A 14592-nucleotide genomic window follows, 5' to 3' on the forward strand; every position below is an offset into this window, starting at 1 on the left:
CCCCTCTCATGTGCTCTCTCTCATTCTCTCTCTCTCAAATAAATAAATAAAATCTTAAAAAAAAAAAAATAAATAAAGATAAATCTGACCTACAGAGCTTAAATTTTATTCCAGATAGATGAGCTATCTCCCCAATTTAAAAAAATTTTCTATTAAGTCTTCTCAAAATGAATAATATACTTGGAAAAATAAGTCACCTCATGTACATCGTAGTTTTGCATGATGTAAGCACCCAGAAAAGAACTGATCTTATCCATCAGCGTCTACATAAGAACTTATGAAAAGGCTCAATTACTCATGAAATTATAACCCAACAATGTGAGGTAGTAGACATGATTTAGAAAGAGAAAGAATAGGGCGCCTGGGTGGCTCAGTTGGTTAAGCGACTGCCTTCGGCTCAGGTCATGATCCTGGAGTCCCGGGATCGAGTCCCACATCGGGCTCCCTGCTCAGCAGGGAGTCTGCTTCTCCCTCTGACCCTCCTCCCTCTCATGCTCTCTGTCTCTCATTCTCTCTCTCGCAAATAAATAAAATCTTAAAAAAAGAAAAAAAGAAAAAAAAAGAAAGAGAAAGAATAAATACTTAGAATCACACCCAGACAGAACCTGGCCTGAAGCATGAATTCACATTGGATTTCCCAGTCAAGCACTCAACCAAAGAGAACCCTGAGGTGGCCAAGATACTGTAACAATTCTATCAAATGGGTTGTTGTTCCCGTTTTACAGATAAGGACAGAAATGTTAAGTGATCACAAAGATAATGGTACAGCCAGAACACAAACTTGGAGTCTTCCAAATTCCCAGGCTAGTGGAGATAAACGATCTGTTTGTAAGTCTTATCTCTACTGTGTGATCTCTGACAAGTAAATTCCTCCTTGAATTGGTTATATAAGCAATATAGGAAAATAAGAATTTTACTTATGTTACACGTAATAAATGAAAGTTAACTTTATTATGAAGACATGTCTGAAGGGGCGCCTGGGTGGCGCAGTTGGTTAAGCATCCAACTCTTGATTTCGGCTCAGGTCATGATCTCAGGGTCATGAGATTGAGCCCCGTGTAGGGCTCTGGAGTCGGCTTGTCCCACTCTCCCTCCCCCTCAGCCCCTCCCCTCGCTCTAGCTCACTCTCTAAAACAATTAAGTAAATAAATTCTTTAAGAAATAATATTAAAAAAAGACATGTCTGAAATAGACATGTCTGAAACTTATTATAAAGACATGTCTGAAATTAATCAAAGCAGTCAGAAACTGTCTTAATATGTTCATGTACTGTTTATCAATAAAACAAGACTGAACATTAATCTAGTAAAGTCATGAGTTTTTTGATAGTCATAATCCACCCATGATTAATATTAAGGTCCGTAAATACTAAGAAGAGTAAACAGAATAAAAAGAAATATCCAGGGGCCCCGAGATCAAGAGCAATATGCACCTCTAACTGAGCAAGCCAGGCACCTAAGCATGCGACTCTTGATCTTGGGGTTGTGAGTTCAAGTCCCACACTGGGTGTAGAGATTACTTAAAATCTTTTAAAAGATAAATAAATAAAAAGAAAGAAAAAAGAATCTCCAAAGCATTTTTTCCTCAGTAAACTACATGTCTACCATTTACCTTTATGTCCAAAACAACAATGATTTCTAAACCCTGTGGACATGACTTTGCTAATCTGAAAAAAGACTTTATAGCTTATGGTTCTTTAGAGCATCATGTCTCAAGCCAAGGACCACCTACATCAGAATACCTGACTGCTTGGGCGCCTGGGTGGCTCAGTCGTTAAGCGTCTGCCTTCAGCTCAGGTCATGATCCCAGGGTCTTGGGATTGAGTCCCACATCGGGCTCCCTGCTCGGCAGGAAGCCTGCTTCTCCCTCTCCCACTCCCCCTGCTTGTGTTCCTGCTCTCGCTATCTCTCACTCTGTCAAATAAGTAAATAAAATCTTTAAAAAAAAAAAAAAAGAATACCTGACTACTTGTTAAAATGACCCTAGATCTACTAAATCAGATTCCTGGGTCAAAACCATAAAATCTTCTTTTTCTTTTCTAAACAAGTATCCTGGAGGTTCTTGTACTAAAATCTTTAGACCAGGAGTTCTCAAACTTTTTGTTGTCAGGACCCCTTTATATTCTTAAAAATAAGGACCTCAAAGAGCATTTATTTATGAAGGTTATATCTACCAATATTTACTGTATTAGAAATTAAAACAGAGGGGCGCCTGGGTGGCTCAGTCATTAAGCGTCTGCCTTCGGCTCAGGTCATGATCCCAGGGTCCTGGGATTGAGCCCCCCATCTGGCTCCCAGCTCGTTGTCGGAAAGCCTGCCTCTCCCTCTCCCACTCCCTGTGCTTGTGTTCCCTCTCTTGCTGTCTCTCTCTGTCAAAAAAAAATAAATAGAAATCTTTAAAAAAAGAAAAAAAATTAAAACAGAAATTTTAAAAATATTAATTCATTTAAAAAATAATAAACCTATTATATGTTAACATAAATAACATTTCTATGAAAAATAACTATATTTTCCAAAACAAAAAAAAATTAGTGGAAAGAGTGACACTAAAAGTTTTAGAAATTTCTCTATTGTCTGGCTTAATAGAAGACAGCTGAAGTCTCACATCTGCTTTTGCATTCAATCTGTTGCAGTATGTTGCTTTGATGAAGAAAACTTGACTTCACACTAGTTGGAAAAGGGAGGAGAGTATCTTAATAGCCTTTACAGATAATTTTGGATATTCCTTAACACTACACCAAAATTCAACAAGTGGTAATTTCTTAAAGATCAGATGCAATGTGGATTGCATGCCTTTGGATCTCAATTAACTTTTCATACTCAGCTGCAATGAGATCCATGAGTCTACCCGGCATTTTGAATAGAGTGTTTCCCCAAGCATGATTTAGTAATGTTGTGCACTAATCATTTGGAAAACACTCTCTCAGAGACACGCAGACTTTCCAAATGTCGACACATTTTGTTATAAACTATCAAAAAATCACATTTGTTTTACTAAAAAAATTCCATTCATTAATATGAGAAAGCCATCAAACTCACAATTTTTCTCTCAAGTTTCCCCAAATTCTAATTTTCACTCGAAAGCTTAAATTTTATCATTGGCAACAAATATTGCCAGTTGTTTTCCTTGAAGAGACAGCTTCTCTTCTTTCATTTTTGAGGAAATGTCTACCAACATTCCGGTTGGTTTGTCTGTCATTCTTTCAAAGTAAAAACTGTGTTTCATGAAAAAAAGCAGCTAGTTTGAGATTATAACTGAAATGTTCCCACAAGAGCTCTTCCCTGAGACAACCACCATAATTCTGAGTGCAGAAGTGCTTTATGCCTGCCTCCCATTTCATCACAGAATATCAAAAAAGGCACATCCTCCAGAGTTGAAAGGGAAAGAAACTAATATTGTTTACTATTGTATCATGGACATTTTTTTTTTTAAAAGATTTTATTTATTTACTTGACAGAGAGAGACACAGCGAGAGAGGGAACACGAGCAGGGGGAGTGGGAGGGAGAGGGAGAAGCAGGCTTCCCACTGAGCAGGGAGCCCCAGGGGGGCTGGATCCCAGGAGCCTGGGATCATGACCTGAGCCGAAGGCAGACGCTTAATGACTGAGCCACCCAGGTGCCACCTATCATGGACATTCTTAAGTCAGTTTTTCTTTCTGTGAGTGCACTACATACAATAACTAGTGTTAGATGTAAATTCCAACTAAGTAAAAGACACAAATAACATTCTGAAAATAGCTTTGATATCAAAGACCCCCTGTGGAAGGTCTCAGGGGCCCTCAGGGATCTGTGGACCACACTCTGAGAACGGCTCCTACAGACACCTCAAACAGAAGCATCAATAAGCAGCCTATCCAAGGGAACAATACAGAAACCAAAAACAGCTCCTGCCCGCACTTGCCCAAGGACACAAAATAGCCTGTTGCTTTAGGACTGGAGTGGTTGAAATTAATGGAACCTGGGCCCTAGCATCATAGGTATATGAACAGCAAGCTTTCAAAAAAACTGAGTGGGTGGTAGGCACTGGGTGAGGGTGGGGAGTTGTAATATTCCTACCTGCCCAAGTGACAGACTGGAGTTTCATTTAATGACATAGCTAGATTTCTCCCCAGAATTAAAGTTTCAGAAGAAGAGTGTGCACTCTGGGGCGCCTGGGTGGCTCAGTCATTAAGCCTCTGCCTTCGGCTCAGGTCCTGATGGTCCTGGGATCAAGCCCCGCATCGGGCTCCCTGCTCCGCGGGAGGCCTGCTTTTCCCTCTCCCACTCCCCCTGCTTGTGTTCCCTCTCTCACTGTGTCTCTCTCTGTCAAATAAATAAATAAAATCTTAAAAAAAAAAGAAAAAAAAGAATCTGCACTATTAACTGAAAAGCTACATTTCTAAACCGTATGCATAGTATGGTTAAAACATTAAAAGTATAGATGTACAGATTTATTCATATGTGCGCAAAGACAAATATGAGGATATTTACCACATTGTTTTCTGTCTTTAGATTCTGCAGTTTATGACTATCATTAGATTAAATAAATTATTAAAATTAAAAAAAAAAAAACTAAACTAAAAGCAAGAGGCATCTGGCTGGCTTAGCCAGTAGAGCATGTGACTCTCGATCTTGGGGTCATGAGTTTGAGCCCCACATTGGGGGGGTAGATTGTACTTAAAAAAGAAAAATCTAAATAAATGATGGCATCCATCGCCTAGAATACTATGCAGATCTTAAAAAACACTAGACAGGGGGGAGCCTGGGTGCCTCAGTCGTTAAGCGTCTGCCTTCGGCTCAGGTCATGATCACAGAGTCCTGGGATCGAGCCCCGCATCGGGCTCCCTGCTTGGCGGGAAGCCTGCTTCTTCCTCTCCCACTCCCCCTGCCTGTGTTCCCTCTCTCTCTCTGTGTCAAATAAATAAATAAAATCTTTAAAAAAAAAAAAAAAAACTAGACAGGGGTGCCTGGCTGGCTCAGTCGGAAGAATGTGCAACTCTTGATCTCAGGGTTATGAGTTCGAGTCCCAGGTTGGGTGTAGAGAGATTACTTAAAAATAAAATCTTAAAAACAAACACACACAAAAACATGAGACAAACATATTCACACGAAGTGTTTACTGAGATAAAGTGACAAAAAGTAAGATACAGAATTATGTGTATAATGTACTACATTCTTTGGGAAGGGAAAAAGAGAGAGAAAATAATATGTTTGCATGCATACAAATGAAATCACTCTGAAAAAATAAGAAATGGGTAACTAGCTGTCCCTGGGAAAGAGAATTCAGAGGATAAGGTAAAAAGAAAACTTTCCGCTCACTACAAACCTTTGTGTACTGATTAATTTAAACTTTTTCTTTCTTTTTTTTCCCTAAAATATTGCTTTTACGATAAAGAAACCTGGAGTCTGGAACCGAAAAACAAAACTGATATATTCTTGCAGCAAATCTGTGGTTAAGACTAGCTAGCATTCATCTTTCCTAGGGGAAAGGGGAAGTAGTTTAATCTACAGACTGTTTGGTGTGTGGGTCTTCTCTATCCCCCACATCCAGCCTCAGTCTCCCCTACTCGGAAGATATTCTCACTGGGTATATAAGAATGGTACCCTGATTGTAAAAGTTAGGGTAAACTGAGGCAGAAGTCTGTGGAATCACACAGAGCACTTCTGACCCAGGGCACCCTGGATATTTCTGCAGAAATAGGATTTTAATTAATAAGCTTTACTTTTTAGAGCAGTTTTAGGTTCAAAGCAAAACTGAGCAGAAAGTACAGAGTTCCCATAAACCAGCCCCCCAACAGGCACAACCTCACCCACTATCAATGTCTGGCACCACAGTGGTACACTGAGAAACAGGAATTTCAGATGGCTCCATGAACCCAATATTCTCCAACACAGTTATTAGGACTTTAAGGTGTCCCATGTGCATCTACACAGTTACAGTCCACTCTTATTTATGCACTTAAATGCAAAAGGACAATAACACATAGAATTAAGAATAAATATTGATATTTGTGGGGCACCTGGGTTGCTCAGTCAGTTGAGTATCTGACTCTTGATTTGGGCTCGGGTCATGATCTTGGGGTTATGGGGTCGAGCCCTGCATGGAGCTCTGCACTGGGCGAGGGGCCTGCTTGGGATTCCCTCTCTCCTTCTCCCTCTGCCATTCTCTCTCTCTCCTTCTCTAAAAAACCCCCAAAACAAAAAAAACCCCAGGAGTTCCCAAATTAAACAGAATGTGATACCTGTTTAAAAAAAAAAAAGAGAGAGGGGCACCTGGGTGGCTCAGCCATTAAGCGTCTGCCTTCGGCTCAGGTCATGATCTCAGGGTCCTGGGATCAAGCCCAGCATAGGGCTCCCTGCTCAGCAGGAAGCCTGCTTCTCCCTCTCACACTCCCCTTGCTTGTGTTCCCTCTCCCAGGGTCTGTCTCTCTGTCAAATAAATAAATAAATAAAATCTTAAAAAATAATAAAGTAAATAAAAATTTAAAAAAGGGGGGGCACCTGGGTGGCTCAGTCGGTTAAAAGTCCGACTCTTGGTTTCTGCTCAGGTTACGATCTCAGGGTCCTGAGATGGAGCCTCACCTAGGGCTCCGGAGTCTGCTTGTCCCTCTCCTTCTGCTCCTTCTCCTCTCTCTCAAATAAATAAATAATCTTAAAAAAAAAAAAAAAAGAATAAATATTGATATTTGGCTCCAGAATGCTTCAATTGTTCCATCTGCCCCTATGCATAAAACAGTCACCATCTTAATTATGTTTTATTTTGGTTAACGTTTCAATAAATTTGCTTTCCCTAAACATATTGATAAAAAGGGGCCCAAATACCAAACTGATCTGTCAGACAAAATCAGTCTGAGATTAAATATTTATCGTGTCTAAACCACAAGTAGAAAAAAATTCAAAGGCTGACTACTTTAATGCTAACTCAATGCAATGTTGCACTCTGATTGGTTTATAGGAGAGGTAATTACACAGCTAACATCTGGGCTTTGGGGTTTTGAAGATTACCTTGGTGGGAGAGAAAGGGAGAACAAAGGAAAGTCTTATGCTTTTCTGTCATAGAAACAGCATATGCTAAACAGCAAAACAAAAGTAACCTTAGAAAAGACTCGAAAAACATGCATTTTAGGAAGCTTTCACCTAAGCAGGTGCTCAAATTCAGACTCAAATCCTCCATTTCTCATAACCAGAATGAGTGGTCAGGATACCGAAAACTAATAAAATCAACCAACAAAGCGGGAAAACAGGTGGTTAACACCAGACTGGGCAGGGTTTTCCTAAATTGAGCTCACCTTCGCTAATCTAAATCAGTTTTCAGAAATGTCTTTTACAAAAACTACCCAAACATCCCCCTAATAATTTGTGCTCCTCCTCCACAATAGGGAAGCCATTTATTTACCAGAAGGTTTACTTTCTCTTTCAAGCTCTGCTGGCTTCCTCCTGCCCCACATACGTGCTAGAAGCAACAGGGTGGCCTTTCTTTCCTGGCTTCTCGGATCCCGAACGGGAGAGCCAGTGTGAAAAAACTTGTTTCAGGGAGAAGCTGAGGGGTTCTTCTTTTTTTTTTTTTCTATTTTTTTTTAAGATGTTATTTATTTATTTGACAGAGAGAGAGTGAGAGAGCACAAGGTGGGGGAGCAGCTGAGGGAGAAGGAAAAGCAGGCTTCCCGCCGACCAGGGAGCCTGATGCAGGACTCGATCCCAGGACTCTGGGATCATGACCTGAGCCGAAGGCAAGTGCTTAACCCAATGAGCCACCCAGGCACCCCGCTGAGTGATTCTTCTTAACCGCAAGGCTATTTTGAATACAGATGCGTTTGTGAAGGAAAGTTACAGGACAAGAAAATAAAGCTCTACTCCTCCGGTGAAAACATACGCACTTACACACACACACACACACACGTGAAGGGACAAATTACCTCCTAGCCTCAGACAGGTCATTCATTCCACTTGGGATGCGCCACACCCCCAAACAGTATGCAGCCCCACCTTCCGTGTCTGGCTCCTCTCCCCCTCAAACCTTCAACATCATGTGCACTTTTGGTGTTATGAACTCCAAGGGACTGTTCAAATTCCTAAGTGGTAATAAATTTTTAATGTGTCGAGTATTACTTAAATGGCCACAATCATAGGCTTTGGAAGAGGCAAAGAGACCTATCACATGGGCATTCGTGTAAACAGGAATTTACGGTTTGCCTATTCCTTTTACGTGACAGCCTCCATCTCCTCCACCACAATGTAAATCCCCCTGGTCCCTATTCATTTAGTTTTTTCCTATTAGGTTAGAATCTCCCAATTACTCCTTCTTTCCTTTGGGTCATTAATGGCTACCATGAATCATAACTTGCCTGACTTTGTAGGTAGATACTGCAGTTTTTAATGATATTAATTATTAGCACTAAAATTTTAGCAATCCGCCAGGCATTGTGCAAAGTGCTTTACATTATCTTGTGGGGCGCCTGGCTGGCTCAGCCGGTAGAGCATGCGACCCTTGATCTAGGGGTGCTGAGTTCAAGCCCCATATTGGGCATATTGCCTACTATAAATAAACAAACAGGGGCACAGTCATTTGGGTGTCTGCCTTTGGCTCAGGTCGTGATCCCAGAGTCCTGGGATCGAGCCCTGCATCAGGCTCCCTGCTCAGTGGAGAGCCTGCTTCTCTCTCCCTCTGCCTGCCGCTCCCCCTGCTTGTGCTCTATCAAGTAAACAAATAAAATCTTTAAAACAAACAAACATATACACATACATATATATGCAAATTATCTTGCTTAATCCTCACAACTTCCCTACAATGAAGCCTGGTATTTGTATTTTATGGCTAGAGAAACTGAAGCCCAGAGAAGTTAAAGCAACTGACCCAAAGTCTAAGGAGTGCTGGATTTGGGATTAAAGCCCAAGGAGTCTGACCTCACAGCCCATTCTTTTACTTCCTATAGCAACTTTGGATCATGAGACCCTTGAACACATGGCCCAAGCATTTTTACACTACCGTGTTACCTTAGGAAAGTTCAAAATAAGTTCCTTGTCCAATGTAGTTATAAAGCCAAAGGTCAGGCAAAAGTTCAGTGATTAGAAGAGTCATTTATTCTTCTGGGTGGGGGTAGCAGAAAGAAAAGCCAGATAATCCAAACCTTATTGTATTTTGGGGGGTAGATTTGCCTTCCTTATTGTTCTTTTATTAGGCTACTAAAAAGAAGTTTGCAAAAAATGTGTCCAAGATAAATTGGTAAGTAGAAAAAGGTGCAAAAAATCTGGAGATATACACACCATTAAACATTAATACAACTATTAACAGGATATATATAAAATACACATAGCTTATAGTTCTACAAATGTGAATGTTTTGTAATAGCATATATTTCTTTTGTAAGCAGGACCAAACAACTTAGTTTTAATGACATGTGAACCCAATAAGGAACAGAAGAGTAGGGGGAAGGGCCGTAGCTCAGCGGCTTCCTCTCCCCTCAGTTCAGCCCTCCTAAATTAAGAACCTGCACTTGTAGCTCCCTGGACACTCTCTGCTGTGTTAAGCCTCTACACATTCATGTTTCCTGGCCTTGAACGCAACTGTTCACCACTCAACTTTGTCGGGAGAATTCCTATTCACCCTACAAAACCCCGTTCATAGGCATTCCGACCTGATAAAGCCCCTCTGTGATAAAGCCTTTTCCCACCCCTGAAGAGAATGAATCTCTTTTCTGGGATATTTTATAGGAACTTAGATTTATTGAGTTCTCACTGTGGGGCAGGCATTATGCTAAGCATTTTACCTATATTATCTCATTGAATCTTCAACAGACCTAGGACATAGGCCCTGTTATCCTCTACTTTTACAGATAAGAAACTGAGACTCAGTTAAGGAGGAGGAAGGAGAAGGAGGAGGAGGAAGTAGCAGATCCAGGATCTGATCCCAGACCAATCTGACTCCAGAGCATCAGATGTGATGTGAACCTCTTATCCTGTCACCTCCCCTGCCCTGTGTCCATACTGAAGCAACACACACCCTGGTCCGCACAATGCCTCTAGTTCCGTGAAAATAGTAACAATATTTCATTACCCTTGGATACCGCCTAGCATAGTAATTGGTTTTCAGTATAAAATGTTTGCTGATAATAAATAAATTAAAACAAAACAAAAATGAAATAAAACGTTTGCCTGCCTGACCGAAGAGTTGTGATAATCCTAACATAATGAGAACTGAGCAGAACAGAAATTCATCCTTCCACATGCTGTTCCTTTTAAAACCTAGAGACATTTTTTTTTAAGATTTTATTTATTTATTTGACAGATACACAGCGAGAGAGGGAACACAAGCAGGGCGAGTGGGAGAGAGAGAAGCAGGCTTCCGGCTGAGCAGCGAGCCCGATGTGGGGCTTGAACCCAGGACCCTGGGATCATGACCTGAACCGAAGGCAGGCGCTTAACGATTGAGCCACCCAGGCGCCCCCAAAACTAGAGACATTTCAAACAACTGACCACCAAAGTACCATCTGGCCATCCAGACTAAAGTGCACCATAGTAAGCCGAGGTTCTGAGTAACAAATGTGTAACTGGGACATTAATTCTTTTCACCATAACTGACAAAGACTGAAACGGCCCGGCAATGTCATCCTGCTGGATCTCACCAAGGCTGCTCCAGGAACCAGGACTTCTTCAAGATTTGGGGACATCCTCAAGTGCTCTTTTGGTGTTTTTTATAAATGACCCAAAAGTTATAGTAAAATTGTTTAAATATGGAAGACATAAAATGTAAGTGGCCATTTACAGTCAATTAAAAATCCTAAAAGACACTTCTGCACTTAAACACATCAATCTGTTAAGTCAGAACACCTCTCTGGGTGCTGGCCCAACTTATAAGCTCAGGCCCAAGGACAACTCCCCTAGGCCATGTGCACTGATCTACTTTGTACAAATTAACCAATGCCAGGCACGCACCCGACACACAGTGGGCACTCCATAATTAAACACCAATACCTGGCCTCACAAATCTTTGGAAGGACAAAACCTGAAATTCCAGGGTCTAGCCTTCAAGGCCTCTTATGAGTAGACACTCCTCCCCTACTTACCTTCCTAATCTACCAGGATTTTGTTCCTATTGTACCACCATACCTCTTCACCCCAAATTCTTTACACCTATCACATTTCAGCTATTATTTGGGACCCATATCAAATCTCTCCTTTGGCAAGAAGACTTCCTAGACCATTCCAGGCCTCATAACCTCTCCTTCCTCTGAAGACCATAGCACTTAGTGCAGCACTGTCCAACAGAACTTTCCAGGACAATGGGAATGTTCTATAGATGTGCTTTATATATACTTTAATATGTAACAGCTACCTTGTTGGATGGCACAGGCTTAACACCTCACCACCTCTTTGAGGACATGTTGCCCTATAGGGATAAAGCATTTATCAAGTCCCCTCAGTGGACTGCAAGTCCTGTGAACAAAGCCTCTGATTCTTCATGGCAACTTTCACAAAGTTGCAAAAAGCAAATATTTGTTGATCTGTACACCACCTCTGGGGAAACCATAAGGTAAAAAGGTGCTGGACTCAGCATCTGGAATGGTCACAACCTCTGCCCCATCTCACATCAGAAAGTCAAGACAAGCAGAAGCAGGAGGAGAAAGCAACTTTCTAGAGACACAAATGATCACTGATCAAGCCACAAGGCACTCTGGATTTAAATGGCATTTTTATCTCTCTCCATTAGCAAATAGCTAAATTCTGATGACAAGTTATGCTGACTAAGAAGTTAGTGACTTCCCAAGTTATACACAGCAGACGGAAAAGTAACCTAAACAAACCCTAGTTCTACTTCTTTTTGCACCTGTTTATTGGCTATCTCCCTTGGAGTCTTACAGCCTATTTGTGGTATTTCACTGTCCAGATAGATGTGAGAATTTCAGTGACACTTTCCCCAGCAGGGTCTACACTCACTGTAAATCAAGATCTAATATTTAACATAGGTCAAAATAACACAAAATATGCCAAAGGTACAAGTTCTACCACTGTGACACTCTGCTGCCTTGGGCAAGCGCCTTGTTCCTTTAGCCTCAGTTTCCTTATCTATAAAATGGGGTTAATGTCATACGAACTATCTACTCTTTGTAAGGCAAGTCACAGCTGTGGATATTTCTAAACAGTTATTCTTCCCAAAAGTACTATATACAGAAATAAAAGACCCAGGGCGCCTGGGTGGCTCAGTTGGTTAAGCGACTGCCTTCGGCTCAGGTCATGATCCTGGAGTCCCAGGGTCGAGTCCCGCATCGGGCTCCCTGCTCAGCAGGGAGTCTGCTTCTCCCTCTGACCCTCCTCCCTCTCATGCTCTCTCTCTATCTCATTCTCTCTCTCAAATAAATAAATAAAATCTTTAAAAAAAAAAAAAAAAAAGAAATAAAAGACCCATGAATTTGCTAGTGGTTCTCTGTGGTGGATATGCTAACAAATATATAGACTTTAAGATCAACCCTCCAATATCTACAACAATTTTTTTTTCAGTATTCCAGACTTCTTTTCCCCATCCCACTATGCAAATGTCTGAGCAAAAATTCTGCTAGTGTGCCAGTCCGGCACATGTAACAAGGAAATAAATGTGTCGACTCAGGGAACACAGACATATTTAATATAAAACAGAAATTTGGCTGAATCAAGTCATAACAGTTTAAATCCACATATGAAAGACTGAGATGATTTATACTGTTCTGATTTATTCCAACCAATGCTTTATCAGCACAGCCAGCCAAAAAGTTACAACCCATACACAGAATATAGCCTGTAGATGCACACATGATAAAAACCAGCAGATACACATTACATACATTTTTATTTTTTTTTAAGTGTCAATACCACACACACTTGATGTAACACAGAAAGATGTGCACTAAACATGGAAAAAGCAACTTGGATGATGGTTTGAATGTCGCTAAATTAAGCCCAACCACACCCCCCAATCGCAGGTAAAGTTTGCACGCTCGGCTTCGCCAAGGCCAGCCTGTCTTTGTTTCCCTCTGCGTTTACCCAAGATCTTGGCTCAAAGACAGAAAACTCCCACACTCGATTGGTTCATTCTGTCCTATGCAATTAAGCAACACCACAATCCAGTAAACGCAAGGGCTCAATTATTTATCTTCTGGCCAAGTTTACCAGGTGTTTATAAAAGAACAATGTCAAGGAAGAAAGAGGTTTATTTCTCTCTAGAACTGGCTTGATGGGGGTTTTATTTTGCTTTGTTTTGTTTTTAGAAGGGGAGGAGGGAAGCAAGGTTTTATCTAGGAAAAAAAAAAAAGAGTGGAGGGAATTTATAAAGAGTACAAGACTGTCAATTTCCCTACAGGAAACTTGATTCTTATGCAATAATCCTACCCACAACCAACCAGCCTGTGGGGCTGTAGGAGGAAGACACCTATTCCCACCTCTAGAGGGGCACAGCTGGCTCCTAAAGGAGAGGGAACAGGGCAAGGCCGAGGAATTGGCTCAGCCGGGAGCCGCCGGGCGCCGCCGGGGAGAGGGGAGAAAGCTCTTTCCAACACCCCCACCTCCCGCCCGTGATCTCTGCCGGCCTGACAGTTGCTCCTGTGGCCGGAACGTCCCCAGAGCCTCTGGGAGCAGGAAGTCGGGGGGCTGTCCCTCACTCCTGCCACCCCCACCCTGGAGTGCCCTCGCCCCACTGTCCTCCCCCTTGAGCCCATTTTCTCTCTTCCTCGGCGTCTGCCCTTTCTCCAAAGAACGAAACTTCCTTCCAGCGCCCCCTGTCCCTTCAGAGGCCCGCTCCTGTCATCCCGGGAGTTGTCCCTTCAGATCGACCCTCGCGTCTCCACGTATTCCCCCCCCCCGCCCCTCTTAAGTTTCCATCCACAACTCCCCCAAACACTGCAGAGGCTCCCGGCCCCTCCCGCGCCCCCCTCCGGATCCCCAGGCCTGGGGGCCGTCGGGGGGGGCGGCCCCACCCTTCACCCCCTTCACCTGTTTCTCGGGCTCAGGCCCGATAGGCCGGGGCTGCGCTTGCGCCGGGGTGCGGGCCGCGGGGCTCCCTCAGGCCGCGGGGCCTCTCCTGGCAGACACCGAGAGAGAGCGCCGAGCAGGGCAGCTCGTCAAGGATCCGGTTCGGGCTCGCTCGCTCCGCGGCGACGTCGGAACCCCAGACTCCCCTCCCCGTCTACGCCGCGGCAGCTCCGGAAACCGCTGAATTACAGCCCCTCCAGCCAATCCCCGCCCAGCCCTAGCCTGGCAGAGACACGCCGCTTCTGCATAATTCATGAAACGGCCAGTTTCCCTGGCCTCCCAGAAGCACTGGTGCATATACAGTACACCCGAAGCCCCACCCACTGGCCAATGAGAAGAGCCTCTGGGGAAAGGGCGGGGCCAACATTAGGCTGGGAACGCCCCAGTTCTGGCTGTTCCTAGCACTTAGTGCTCCTCCCCCCACCACAGCAGAAGAAGAGCCGCGGCCTTGGGCACAGAAACCCGGGGGGAGGGAGGGAAGATTACCGGAATGTCCTGCTGAAAACTCAGCTGAGTTCCTGGCAATGCGTGACGTCAGGACACTTTAAATGCCCCTGATGCGGCTCTCTCCTGCCTGCTCTCCCTTTTCCCAGCCCTTGGCACCACGTGGGGGCG

General features: G+C 43.1%; 1 protein-coding gene across 4 annotated transcripts in view; it reads right to left on the reverse strand.

The window, feature by feature from the left end:
- The window catches only part of STAT3 (signal transducer and activator of transcription 3), a 69952-nt gene extending 55692 nt beyond the window's left edge, over positions 1 to 14260 (reverse strand). For all 4 annotated transcript variants that reach the window (XM_032396413.1, XM_032396411.1, XM_032396412.1 and 1 more), the window contains exon 1: positions 13939 to 14260. The gene's annotated coding sequence lies outside the window, so the exon portion shown is untranslated. The remainder of the gene's footprint in view (positions 1 to 13938) is intronic.
- Positions 14261 to 14592: the final 332 nt, after the last annotated feature.

The sequence above is a fragment of the Phoca vitulina genome, unplaced genomic scaffold (genome assembly GCF_004348235.1).
Source record: "Phoca vitulina isolate PV1807 unplaced genomic scaffold, GSC_HSeal_1.0 scaffold92, whole genome shotgun sequence".
Classification (NCBI taxonomy): Eukaryota; Metazoa; Chordata; class Mammalia; order Carnivora; family Phocidae; genus Phoca; species Phoca vitulina.